This window comes from Muscardinus avellanarius, assembly GCF_963383645.1.
Source record: "Muscardinus avellanarius genome assembly, chromosome: 1".
Classification (NCBI taxonomy): domain Eukaryota; kingdom Metazoa; phylum Chordata; class Mammalia; order Rodentia; family Gliridae; genus Muscardinus; species Muscardinus avellanarius.
The window spans coordinates 186,101,657-186,115,671 of record NC_137786.1 but is presented as its reverse complement, the minus strand read 5'-3'; the positions used below and the strand labels follow the sequence as shown (position 1 = coordinate 186,115,671).

Sequence of the window (14,015 nt, the reverse complement as noted above, 5' to 3'; positions counted from 1 at the left end):
TAAGGCTAGATTGGGGAGAGGTCAGTGGGGCTCCTGTGGATGTACAGATGCCTTCTGAAATCCTCTGTCTTTCAGTGGTGGTGCTGAGGCACCCAGGGGGCCCCAGGCTGCACAGAGCACCCACTCCTTGCTATCTGTGGTCAGAGTCAGTGTCTGCTGTAGGCGAGCGTCCTGGGGGTTACCCATGAGATGGAAGCCCTGGTCTGAAATACAGTAACAAATACCTATCAACATTAACAAGAAAGTTCCCAGATGTAAAATTTCCAACAACGTTTTTTTAAAAGGACCAAGTTTATTTTATGTTTTTTTTATTATTTATTATTTATTTATTTTTTGGTGGTACTGGGGTTCCTTGAAGCCCTTCTACCTCCGGGCTACACTCCCAGACCTATTTTATATTTTTGAAACAGGGTCTTTTACGCCAGCGCGGCTGGCTTCGAACCTGCGTGATCCTCCCAAGCGCGGGGATTACAAGCGTGTGCCACCACGCCCAGCCCAAGTTTTTTTTTTTTTTTTAAAGAAATTATTTTTTTAAATGAATGTATCTGTATTTTTAATTTTAAAATTTTTTAAGCAGATTTTAAAAAACAGGAAAAACTTACCTTAAAATCTCACCCACAATCCCATAAATTCTGAAAAGGCAACACATTTTTATATTTCCAATATTTATCCGTATTTATATAGTTTTTTTTCATAAGTTGGCTTGGTGTAGACATAACTTCCTCCTCCTTTTTGCTCATAGGCTATTTTATAACTAATTCTACAGGTTCTGACTTGTTCTGTATTTATCACTTAATGGGAGCATATTTCCATTGGTAGTGATATATCTATCGTTGGGTATTTCAGGTGTTTATAATTCTCTTACTCTGATTAAAAACTCTGTTACAAGCAATTTTGTACCTGTAGCTTTTTTTTTCTTTAAGTTACCCCCTTCGGATATTCTCAGACTTGAGACTGGGTCAAAAGAAACATTTGCATTTACCAAACTGCCTCCAATGCATTAAGCTACCTCCAGTGTATAGTGTATACATATGTGTTTCTTCTGAGCATGACCAGCCCTGGATTTGGGGTTTTTTTTTATCCTAATTGGCCAGAATATTGTGTAGTAAGAATCAGTTATCAATAATAAGAATGATAATTATGATATATTATTAATATGAAATATCCTTTCTCTCTTTTTTCTTTTTCTTTTTTGGTGGTACTGGGGATTGAGCTCAGGGGTGTTCTACCTCTGAACTACACCCCCATCCTTATTTTTTTTGAAAACAGGGTCTAATTAAGTTTCAGAGGGCTTCACTAAGTTGTCGAGGCTGGCATAAACTATGATCCTCCTCTCTCGGCCTCCCAAGTACTGGGTTTACAAGCGTGTGCCACCATGCCTGGCTTCACTGTTTTTAATTAGTTTATTAGCAAACTCAAACTTAAAAATTTTAAATGTTTTCTTTTTCTTTTTGGGTGAATGAGTTACTCATTTCTTTGCCCATGTATCCATTTGGGTCCTAGAATTTTTTTTTTTCAGTACTGGGGATGGAACCCAGGGGCATTCTACTTTGAGCTACATCCCGAGCCCTATTTCTTATTCTTTATATTGAAACAGGGTCTCACTGAGTTGCAAAGGTAGCAACTGAGGCTGAGTAAGTAGCTGAGCCTTTCCACGAACTGTGATCCTCCTGTCTCAGCCTCCCAAATGCTGGAATTACAAGCGTGCGCCACCACACCTAACTTTTGTTGTTGTTATTGTTGTTGTTGTTGTTGTTAGTAACATATGGGAACTCTATATACATGATCTCCACTCATTATTTTTCTCGTTATTTTTATTCTATTTTTTTTTTGCTTCTTAATGAGGTGTATGTTATTTTAGAGAAGTTGTGAAGTTTTTATATAATCATTTTGGCTTATCTTTTCCTTTGAGAATTCCTCCACTATGCCAATCATTATAAAAATTTATTCTTCCTGTATGGGAAAATGCATCTATTTTCTACTAGTTCATCTATAGTTTGGTTTTCTTATATTTACTTTGTGAATCCTGCTGAACCTCATTTTAAGATATAGGTCTTTAAGACAAGATCTTGCTACTGCAATAAAACTTTAAAGTGCATATTTCCTTTGTGGCTTATATGGTCATATGCTACATTCTTGTCATACCACAGACTAGCCTTGGTCTCCTGATTATGTTTTATTCAGATCCATTTTTTCTTGCTGTTGTAATGATAATATGTCCTACTGTGCATCAGGCTTCTCTCTTTCTTTAATCTTCTTTTCCAGGATATTCGTCAATATTCTAGATACAGAGATTTGGCACAAAATAATAGCAAGAGCATCTGGACAAGAACCCAGGACATTTGAGTTTAGGACCAAGCCCAGAAACCAATGAATGGATCTTTGACTCTGCCCCTTGGCCTCTCTAGGCCTCCATTCACATTTGAAATTTGTACCATTTTGTTCATTTTAACTGGAGTTGCTCTAAACCTACACATTAGGTTCAGAAGAACTGCCCAAATTTTGTCTAGTTTACCTACAGACCTTTAATTTACTTAATTCTCAAGCATTTAATTCTCATTCAGGCACATGATTTATCCTATCAATTTAGGTGTTTTTGTTTTGCTTCTAAAAGATTTAAGGTTCTTGGTATGCAGATCTTGTTTTTCTTATGGAGGCACATTCTATGTGAGTGGGAGTTTTGCTTATTTATTTATGAAGAAGATTCTTTTTTTCATTAGATTTTCTTTTTTTTTCTTTCTTTTTTTTGGCAGGTCTGGGGATGGAACCCAGGGGCATTCAACCTCCGAGCTACACCCACTGCCCTATTTTTTATTTTTTATTCTGAAACAGGGTCTCACTAAGTTGCAGAGGGTCTCACTAAGTAGTAGCTGAGGCTGTCCGCGAACCTCGATCCTCCGGTCTCAGCCTCCCAAATGCTGGGATTACAAGCGTGCGCCACCACGCCCGGCTCACTAGATTTTCTAGTTGATGATTAGTGGCGTAGATGAATGCTATTATTTATTCTATAGTTCTTCTATGGTAAATATTAACAAGTCATAGAGCAATTTCTACAGTGATTAGTGTGATTACTCTTAACTAGAATTATTACTCTAAGCCAGATATTAAACTAAACACTTGACAGTATTTAATGCTAACACTAACCTCAAGAAATGACCTTATATTTATACTCTATGAACGAGGGAAATGAGGCTTAGGAAGGTTTAAAGTCATGTGATTTTAATTGCTGAAGCCAGGATTGCAACCCAGAAGTGTCTAACTTCAAAAGCTCTTGACCACTTTGCAGAACGACTTTATTTCTCAAATTTACAATCAAACCATTCAACTCACCATTTGTCTTAGTTGTATGAGTGTGTGTGTGTGTGTGTGTGTGTGTGTGTGTGCACGTGCGTGCATGCACACATTTATCTCTGTGTACCTGTATGTTTTATTACTTTTTTTGTGGTACTAGGAATTGAACCCAGGGGCATTCTACCTCCTAGCTACAACCCTAGCCTGATGTTTTATTCTTTATTTTGAAACAGGGTCTCACTAAGTTGTGGAGGGCTTCACTAAGTAGCTGAGGCTGTTGGTGAACCATGATCCTCCTGTCTCAGCCTCTGAATGCTGTGATTACAAGCCTTGTTTTATTACTTTGATAACGTTCTCTGATAATGGTAATAAGAAGAACATTTTCTTCTTTCCCTTTTTAACTGAATTGAGGGGCGTTTTGTTTTTTCTTTAAAAAATATGTCTTATTCAATAAATGTAAATTTTTATTTTTGTTTTACATTAATTTTATTATAAAATTAAAATAACAAAATATGGCATTTCATATTTGATATTATTATTATTATTATTATTATTATTATTATTATTATTAGTGGTGGTACTGGGGTTCCTGGAAGCCTTCTACCTCCGGGCTACACTCCCAGACCTATTTTTACATTTTTATTTGGAAACAGGGTCTCCTAAGACAGCGTGCGTGGCTGGCTTCGAACCTGCGTGATCCTCCTGTCTCTGCCTCCCAAGCAGAGACATTTTCCCTTCCAAGTTTCAAGACTTGTGATGAATTTTATAAAGAATGCTTTAGATATCTATTGAAAAAAGTCAAACTGGAGCTGGATGTGGTGGCGCCCACTTGTAATCTCTGTACTTGGGAGGCTGAGACAGGAGGATTACAGGTTCTCAGATAGCCTCAGCTACTTAGTGGTAAAACCCTCTGAAACTTAGGCCTTGTTTCAAAATATAGGATAAAAAATAGGGATAGGGGTGTAGCTCAGAAGTAGAATGCCCTGTTTTCCATACCCAATACTGAAAAAAAAAATAAAGTTGTGCATAGTGGCACATGTTTATAATTCCGGTATCTGGGAGGCTGAGATCAGAAAATCACAAGTTCACTCACTACCAGCCTCAGCAACTTATAGCAAGGCCCTCCACAAATTAGTGAGACTGTTTCAGAGTTAAAAATAAAATAGGGCTGAGGGTGTAGCTCAGAGGTAGAATGCCTCTGGGTTAAATCTCCAGCCCCCCCTCCCAAGAAAAAAGAAGGAAGGAAAAACCCTGTATATTATATAATTAATTTATTTTATAACTTTCCATAAGTAGAAATAATCCTTTCTTTTCTGGGTTTCTTGTTTCTGGGTGTGGAATAAACTAATTTTGTCATAGAGTATTTTCTTTTACATGTAATGCCAAATTTTGTGTATCGATATCTTTTAAAGTATTCTCTTGCCTCAGCCTCCCTTCTGAGGAGGAACTGATCCCTTTTCTGCCTGTATGCCCCCTTGCAGGGGAAGGTTTTCTCTCAAGAGCGGTCCCAATCCTGCTGCCGCTCTTCATGCCCTAGTTCAGGTCATCTGGCCATGTGCCCCTGGGCACATAAGGCTTCAGGTGCACTGATAAACAGTCCAGCAGGAATGGGCTCCTCTGACCAGTTCCAGCGCAGGCCAAGCACCTGGTCACAGGTTATATCCAGCATGGTCACTGGCCATTAGAGAGCTGGGCTTCGACCTTGAGGCGAGTCCTACCAACCAAGGGACTTGGGCTCTCAGTCTGTGAGTTCTTTGTTTATCCCTAAGCTCCCTGCTTCACATGTGCCACCAATAAACTTAAAAATTCATGCAGGGTCAGGCTGTCTCTCTCTCCTGAGGGAATCCTCACTGCAGGCCATGTGGAACAGTCACTCAATGGGAACCTGAGGAATCTGAGGTCACTCCGCCCACAGAGCCCCAAAGTATCTTTTGATCTGACTGAAAGAGACCCTGCACAGGGTGGAGGGTCCCACCCCAGCATTTGTCTCCAGTCTACACTAGCAGATGCTTTAGCCCTTTCTAAAACACACTCCTTAGGCCGATGTGAACGAACCATCTTTAGGAGCATTCGATATCTCTCTGTCATTAGGAAGAAGGAGCAAACATTTGTCTGGTGGCAAGATTTAAATCTGGTCAAGAGGCAGCAGGAAGCCAGTTCTAGAAAGCCTAGGACTTGATATATTCTGGATTCCCTGAGAAAAGACCCAAAGGTAGATTCCTCTTTAAAATAAAGACTCTAATTTTTTTGGTCCTTAAAAAAAAAAATAAAGTATTCTGCAACTTTCATGGATTAGATAAAATCTAAATTACTGTAACATGGAGACCCCACCCCAACCCAGTACAATAAGGTATAGGAAAGAGAGGATTGTTTTGCTCCCTAGTAACAAATTCAAAGGGAATACCCACCATCCCTGGTCTGGGCAAGCTTTTGGGGACCCTGGTTTCTTCCCTGTTGCAATTTTGCCACACTCGGAGCTTTAGATGAGCTACAGGGTCAAAGCTGGACCATGGGCACTCCTGGGCTCCCACCAGAGGGAAGGAAGGAGAATGAAAGTCCAGAGCAGACTTAAAAAAAGAAAGCAAATAAGCAAAAAGTAGGGTGGAAAGTGCATACATCCCTTTAGCTATAAATATATGGGTGCTGATATGGTCATGTGGCCATAGCCAGCAGTGAGGAGAGCTGAGAAGCGTGGCCGCTGGCTGCACAGCTGGCCCCTTGCCCAGCTTCGACTCCATTCACGTGGACAGATTTTGGTGGATGATTGGGTCCTTCTCATGCTGCCTTTTAAACTTAAAACTATACTTAATTTCTCATTGAACACATATGGAACTTTAAATTTTTTAAGTAGTTGTGTAGTATTATATAAGAAACTGATAATATCTTCCCACTCATTTCTTAATATTTATCTTGTTTCCACTTTTTCTCTATTACAAGTCGTAGTATAATGAACATTTTCCTACATGTATCTTTATAAAAATGCTTATTTTTTTCTTCTTCCACATTACTTTCATACTCATAGGTGCAATGCGATTTTACACCATGGTCAGATTCCAAGTAACACAATGTAAATGCACCCATCACTTGGTGTATTGAAATACAAAATTTTCCAAGGAATATGATTCTGTAAGTGTGATTGACCCCAAAGTGTTTACACTCAAATTTATATACATACTGCCAAGTTAGCTTATAAAAATTATGCCAATTTAGATATCCACTACTTATAGCTAAACTTCATTATCTAAAATTAATAGAGAATAAGCAAGATCATAAAGGTAAAACTATCAGGTAAGTGAATTTGACTCCTATAAGCACCAAATTTAAAAAAGAAAATCATAGTAGGTCTTTCAAAAATGTACACTCCTTCCTATTTTATTTCGTAGAGTGTGGATGACGAAGAGCTCAAACTTCATCATTTACCAGCTGCATCGCGTTGGGCAAGTTTCTTAGCCTTATGGTGTCTCAGTCTGCTCATCTATAAGATAGGGATTATAACGGCACCGACTTACTGAGCTGGTGGAATGTTTTCTGTGATTCTAGTCTCTTGTTCAACAGGAGCCTGACATTCATTTTAATTTTTATCACTGAAGTTGTGGAACTCTGTCCTGTTGATCGAGTAGGACATTTCACAGTGCATAGGACAGTGAGGGAGGCGTGGCGAACAACTATACATGTTGGGTTGTTATCTGCAGAGTTACACCTTCCTTCTCTTACTTTCTGAAAGCCTCTTCCACTCCAGTCTCCATGCCAAAAGGCTTTGGGAACACTCTCAGTGCTGGCCCAGAGCGTATTCACAGGTTCTAAATTCAACAGTGCTTATGAGCTCATGGGGAAAACTCGAGTCTCTTATGACATTTGTTGGCTGTTCCTTTGAGAAATAAATGGCACAGATCCTTATCAAAATCCTTATCAGAATATTCTAGACTCTTCAGAACGTTGGCTTTCCTTCAGTTTGCAAGAACCGGGAGGCTCTTTTGCCTGCTCTATCTGATCTTTCCAACAATCCTACCAGTCCCCTTCTCTAAGACCACGTCACACACCATTTAGCTCTTGGATCTTCTGTACGTCATTTCAAGACAAAGATGTGAAGCTGACAAGGGCCAGTTCCCATGATGTATGCTGGAAAAGTATTATATGAAATATGCTCAGGCCCTACTATCAAGAGGGCCTTGTTCCAGCTGCCATTGTTAGTCAGCTCAGCAACTTCCTAAGCAATCCGTCAGCCTGCGCTCCCAGCCCCCACCTCAAACTGTGACCAACAGCAGCCAAGAGGAATCTGTGAAATACAAAGCTGTTTTGGTCTTCAGAGTCTTTATTGTATTCTTAGGATGAGCACTTGGGTCCTTAGTAGGACCTACAAGGCCCTGTGTGGTCAACCCCACCCACCTCCCCCAGCGGTTTCTGGGACCACTCTCCCCTCCCTGTTAACATCTTGGCCTTCTTTCAGGAGCTCATTCCTCCCCCTTTTTAGGCTTGGCACATGCTATTCCCTCTGCATGGAATGTTCTTTCTCTTTCCCTCATGAATTCCCATTTAATCATAAGTTATCTTCCCAGATGTCACTTTTCGGTGTGTGTGTGTGTGTGTGTGTGTGTGTGTGTGTGTGTGTGTGTGTTGTGGTACTGAGATTGAACCCAGAGGCATTCTACATCTGATCAACACCCCCAGCCCTATTTTATATTTTGTTATAGAACGGGGTCTCTCTCTAAGTTGCTGAGGGTTTGGCTACATTGCTGAGGCTGGCCTCAAACCTGTGATACTCCTGTCTCAGCCTTTCAAGTACTAGGAGTGTGGTGTGCACCACCATACCCAGCACAGATATCACCTTTTACCTTTTTTCCTTTTTTCTTTCTCTCTTTTTGCCTTTCTTTCTGTCTTTCTTTCTGGGATTGAAAGAAAGATGTATGCCATGGACGCTCAACACACCCAAATTCTACCTCTGAGTTACACTCCCAGCCCTATTTTATTTCAGTTCCTATTTTTTGGAAACAGGGCCTCACTTAGTTGCTAAGGCTAGCCACGAACCTGCAATCCTCCTGTTCCAGCCCTCCAAATACTGGGATTACAGGCATGTGCCACCATGCCTGGTTCAGATGTCACTTTTCTATGAAAAACTTTTCTGGCAGCCCCAGATTCCTCCTCCTTTGTGAAATCTATCACAGTGTAAAATGAAATGTTTGCATTTTTCCTCAGATTAATCTCTGTCCCCTTAGATAATGAGCTCCCAGAGGACAGTGGCATGCCAGTTTTGCTTACCACTGCATCCTTAGCTCCATCACCTGGGACATAGTAAAGCAGTCAATAAATCTTAAGTAAATTCCTTGAATGAATAAGCTCACCTTCCCTGTCTAAGAGAGGAAACACAAATCACTGCAATACATTGTGATGACTTTACCAGAACATAAAGTACTTAAGAACAAAGAGGAAGAAGCAGCCTGCTCAGTAGGAGTGAGTCAGAGAAGGTTTCTGAAAGGGCAGCTTTGGTCTAAGGGAGGGAAAGTCATCCCAGGCAGGGGGAGCGGCAGAAACAAAGGCATGTAGGTATATCCTGGTGCTTGGCATGTTCCGGGGACAGAAGGAATCCCACGGGGACCAAGTGTGGGCAGTGTGTTCCTGAGAGGCAGGCAGCAAGGCTGGACCAGTGGGCTGGGATCGGGGAGGAGGGAGGTGTTGAGGGCCAATTCATGAGCCCGGATTTCATTTAGGACACTTTAGAAAGCCAGAGAACTCTGCAGCTAAGGAAGCCTCAGGGTCCAGTCTGGGTTTTAGACAGATTACAGAAGCTGGCTTGGTGCAGGAGAGGCTGGAGACAGAGGCACCACGTAGGAGGGGATTGAACCAGCCTGAAGAAGTGTGATGAGATGGGAGAGAGTCGGGAGGACAGTTTGGTAGCCATTTGGAGGCGAGCGTGGCTGGACTTGGTGAAGGGGTGGAGTTGAGAGGGTCACTAGGTAGACCACAGGGGAATACATACACGGCTGTATAGGCAATAGTGACGTTAGTCCTGGGAACACGGGAAGGGGAGCTGGCTTGAGAAGAAGACAACGTGTTTGGGTGTGTTGAGCGGCCATAGCATACAGCTGGGTTGCAACACTCCAACAGATCTGCTCTTGCGTCTTGGCTTTACTGTTAAGTAGCTGGGTCCCAGGGAATGTACAAAACTTGCTAAGCTGCAGTTTCCCCAGGAAATGAGCTTAGCCACATTTACTTTGCAAGGGTACTATAAGAAATAAACAAAAAAGAGCATTTAGAGTTGATGTTCAATACATGGTGGCTTTTGAAATAGTTTTTATGCTTCTTATCCCAGTGGCCATGACTAAAAGATGGGTGGGTATGTGGACTTGGATCTTGAGAGAGGCGTGGGCTGAGGCAGAGAAGTACTTTGAATGGGCAGTTCTTCCAGATATACAGTCTGGGCTCAGAGCTGGGATCTTACACAGGGAAGAGCTCTTCCTGAGAAGAGAGATGTGAAGAAAGTTTGTCTCAACCAGTAAGTTTTTTGGAGTCGGTCCTGTCTTCAGCATATCTTTAACCAGATCCCCAAGAGTTACTTTTTAAAGTCCCAGAGATGGCCAGAAATAAATGTTTTTATTGGAATGAACAAGTACAGGCATATTGTTTTGATTAAAAAATGTTCATGTTCATTATAAAAAATTTCAACTGATAATGATAAATGCAGAGAAGAAAGAAAAAAAAAGCTTATGCCAAACACCCTTTCTTTACACATACAAAAGGAAGGAAGGAAGGAGGAGGGAGATTAGACAAGATGTACTTTTTCAAAGTAAAAAAGCATTATAATTTAATTGAGTTTGAATTAAAGTGAAGTGAAACTGTAGGACTTGCTGAATTTTGGTAATTGCTTCCTCCAAAGAAGAGAAATTAGTTTCTAAAAGTTTTTGAAATTGTATTAAGAAATTCATTAAGGGTCTGAAGTCATTGCGGAATTTTTTTTCTTTTGCATTGCATGATTTAAATATGGTTGGTTGTTCTAACTTTGTACATGGCACTTGTTTTAATTAGGTATGGAAAGGCACACAGGCCTGGAAATGACTGTCATGAAGGAAGAAATTGATACTTAGAGATCTCTAAAAACGGGAGGCACAGTATGCCATGCAGGGGCCCCCAGAGAAAGGCCAGGGATGATCAGGATGATGCAGAGGCAGGATGAGGAGCCTATCCCAGAACCTTTATTAGTGTTTTCATGGGAACAAATGGGTGAGGCAGAGCAAGTATGCTAAGTGAGTTTAGGATCAGATGACTTGAATAATTTGGGCAGGCTCTGGGCTAGAAGGAGGTATCTAGTTGTCCAGAATCTGGCAACGGAGTGATTTAGAGTGGAGAGATGATTGGCTTAGTGTGTGAGAGGTTGTTAAAGAAGATACTGAGGATGGAAATTCTGGATTGGTTTGAATGTTGAAGGCACACTTTAAGGAGAGTCACTTCCTATCTTCAGGAATTAGTTAGCCTTGAAAGAGGCAGTCTCTCCAGGATTAAGGCTCCAAATACCAGAGCATGGATAACACAGGTCACTAACTTTATCACTACTATGGTACCTACAGGCTTCCTGCAGGAAAAGATAAGAATGGCGGTATTTCTCCCCTTATTCATATTTCTTCCTGCTTTCCTTCTTCCCCTATACAAATGCTGGATTCTTATTTATATATCGTCAAGGTTATAGCATTCCATTCCATTCGGCCACCATAATTTCCACAGTTGTTTAGTCTCACACTTGTATGTGAAAGGGCTTCCTGCTCATCACTGGTCCCTTCATCATAGCTCATCATTCCTGGGCTTATTATGAATAAGATTTAAAACTTCTTTATCTGGATTTCATTATCTAATAGTTATTCTAGGAGGGATTAGAAATGCTATGTTTCCTGAGTTTTAATATGTTTGAAAACATTATCTGTTCTTGAAGGACAGCTTATATAGTCATAAAAATTCTTGGAAAATTCTTTTTCTTAGAACTCCAAGATGTTGCTCCACTGTATTCAGTATTGTAGGGAAGTCTGAGACCAGCTGGCTCCCTGCACCCCTTAGCATGCACTTCCCATCAGGTATCTTACTATTTCTGTGAAGGTAGTTATAGAAGCATTTCTTTATCTGCCTATGTTTTTAAAAAATATAGTATACTGGGTCAACTTATAAGTTCAACTCTCTTCTCACTTTTAGGAAAATTTTTTCTCCTATTGTATCTTTGAGTATAAAAGTTATATTTCTTAATTTTCCAACATATTGGCTAGTTCTATATTTTCTAATTTCTTAGTTATTTCTGTTATTTTGGTCTTTGACTTATTTCCTTAAATAGAAATCCTTTTCCATCTCTTTATGATCTTTTCATCTTGCTCCTACTTCTTACTTTTATTTTCATTATTCTTTCCCTCATTTGTTTGGCTCGTGGATTCACAGACAACATAATCCATAGACTTGTCAACAGCGTCTCAACTCCAGGTCCATATTCTATCTCTATACACTTCATTCTTTCCTTTATTCTTTGCATCCCTTGTGAACAATCTCTTCCACCCTGCTTACCAATTCAATTCAAAGCTCTATATGTTATATTTCTTAATTTTCCAACATATTGGCTAGTTCTATATTTTTTAATTTCTTGGTTATTTCTGTTATTTTGGTCTTTGACTTATTTCCTTAAATAGAAATTGTCTTCCATCTCTGTATGATCTTTTCATCTTGCTCCTACTTCTTACTTTTATTTTTTTCAGGTTGTAAGTTCTCCTAGAGTCAACGCATTTGTGGTATATATTTGCCCAGAAATGCACTTTTGCATTTTTTGACGTGTTTCTTACAGCTATGTTTCCATCCTGACATCTGTCTCCTACATATTTCCCTTTTTTCTTCCTTTCCACCTTCCTTTCTTCTGTCCTTCCTCTTTTGACTTTAATATTTTCGTAGAGCTGTCATACCATTTGTTTCATTTTATTTTTTTCTAAATTGTTTATTTCTGATTGGATTTTCTCTTTACCCAAATGTATTGTGTAGTTTAATTTTCATTGACTCTTTGTCCAAAATCTCTTCATCCACCCTTTAGCACTTTAGCTGAAGATTGGGTATTTGAGTTTGCTTTTTCATTGTTTAGATGGTGGAGAAAAGGGGAAGTTCAGATAGAGCTATAAGTGGTAGTATTTGTAGAACTGGTTTCTGCTCTTTTCTATAACTTGGTTTATAGTCCAAACTTGAGCTTATTATATCAAATGAGGGTATACCTGTTTCCTTGGGTGGGCAGTAGTGACTTTTAGATTGTTTCTCCATGGAAGGCTAGAGATAACCTGCCAAGGCGTTAATTTTCCATACTTAACCCAACTCTTTCCAGGAGCCACTTATTCTTCTGCTGGGAAAAGGGAAGGAAAGATAGTCAAAATACAAGGCATTTGGTTACTCTGCCATTTTTAGAAGAGGGGAGAGGGATGGCTTCACTTGGGGCTTCCTATGTGTCTCCTGACACTCCTTCAGAGAGGCTTATTTTATTTTATTTATTTATTTTTATTTTTATTTTTTTTTTGTGGGTCTGGAGATGGAACTCAGGGGCATTTGACCTCCAAGCTACAGTTCCTGCCCTTTTTTTAATTCTTTATTTTGAAACAGGGTCTCACTGCGTTGCAGAGGATCTCACTAAGTAGCTGAGGTTGTCCACGAACTGTGATCCTCCAGTCTCAGCCTCCCGAATGCTGGGATTACAAGCATGTGCCACCACACCCGACTCCAGAGAGGCTTATTTTATTTTTGCTCTCCTTTTCTGGTAAACCTTTCCAGATTGTTTAAGATAATCGACTTTAAGAGAAAACTACAATCATTCTGATTTTCCTCTCTTCTACCCAGTAAGAAAAGCTAAATGGAAGCACACATGGATTTTTCTCTCTTTTTCCTCCCTTCAAAGGGTTAGTGTGGTAGAATGGTGAACCTTCTATCTAGAGAAACTTTCTGCCTGTCCCCCACAGGCGGCCTTCTCCAGCCCTTCATCCATCTCCCTTCCCATTCTGTCACTGAAGTCTTTGCCAGAATTTCCTCTCACATCTTCCTTTCACAGCTCATTCTTTGGGGGAGGAAGAAAGAGTTATCAAGAATGGAAACTCGACATTTATTTATAGTAATGTCTCTAGTCATTATTTTTTAAAGAGCATTGCTTTTTCAATGTATTGGACCACTGCTGGTATAATTTTGGTTAGCTTTTAATTTCGTGTTAATTTTGTTGCATTCAGAAGGAGGGTAGTTGGTTCTGGGATCTACCAATTCTAGAATCACCCCCTCAGGGAACTATTTTAACAAGGGCTAGAATTCATAACTAGTTACTTTCCCACAATTTTGTTTCCTTTCCTCTTATTTTTCTTATTTTTTTCTCTCAACATATGAGACTTTTCTAGACAAAATAATCTGGCATAACATCATAGACTTCACAGGGTTCAATCAATCAATCGATCAATCATACAGAGTTCTCAGGAGCCCCTGCTTATTTGGTTCCCTCTGGGTGTGGTGGGGATATATAAGTGTGCAATGAGGTCAGACGTAACACAAGGTTTGCCATCTGTCACATGGAAGTATCAGAGAGCAACAAATACTAGGAAGTCTGGCTATGCCACTTACTAAGTTTATAATCTTGTGCAAATTACTTAACCTTGCAGAGCCTTGAATTACCTACCAGTAAGAGACAGGATGATTAAATTACAGATCATTGGATCATTGCGATGAAGTAAGATGCCAATTATTGAAGC

General features: G+C 40.0%; 1 protein-coding gene across 3 annotated transcripts in view; it reads left to right on the top strand.

Moving 5' to 3' along the window:
* Positions 1-14,015, top strand: part of IRAG1 (inositol 1,4,5-triphosphate receptor associated 1) — a gene marked incomplete at both ends in the record, with an annotated part of 120,254 nt that overhangs the window by 72,347 nt on the left and 33,892 nt on the right. The window lies entirely within an intron of this gene.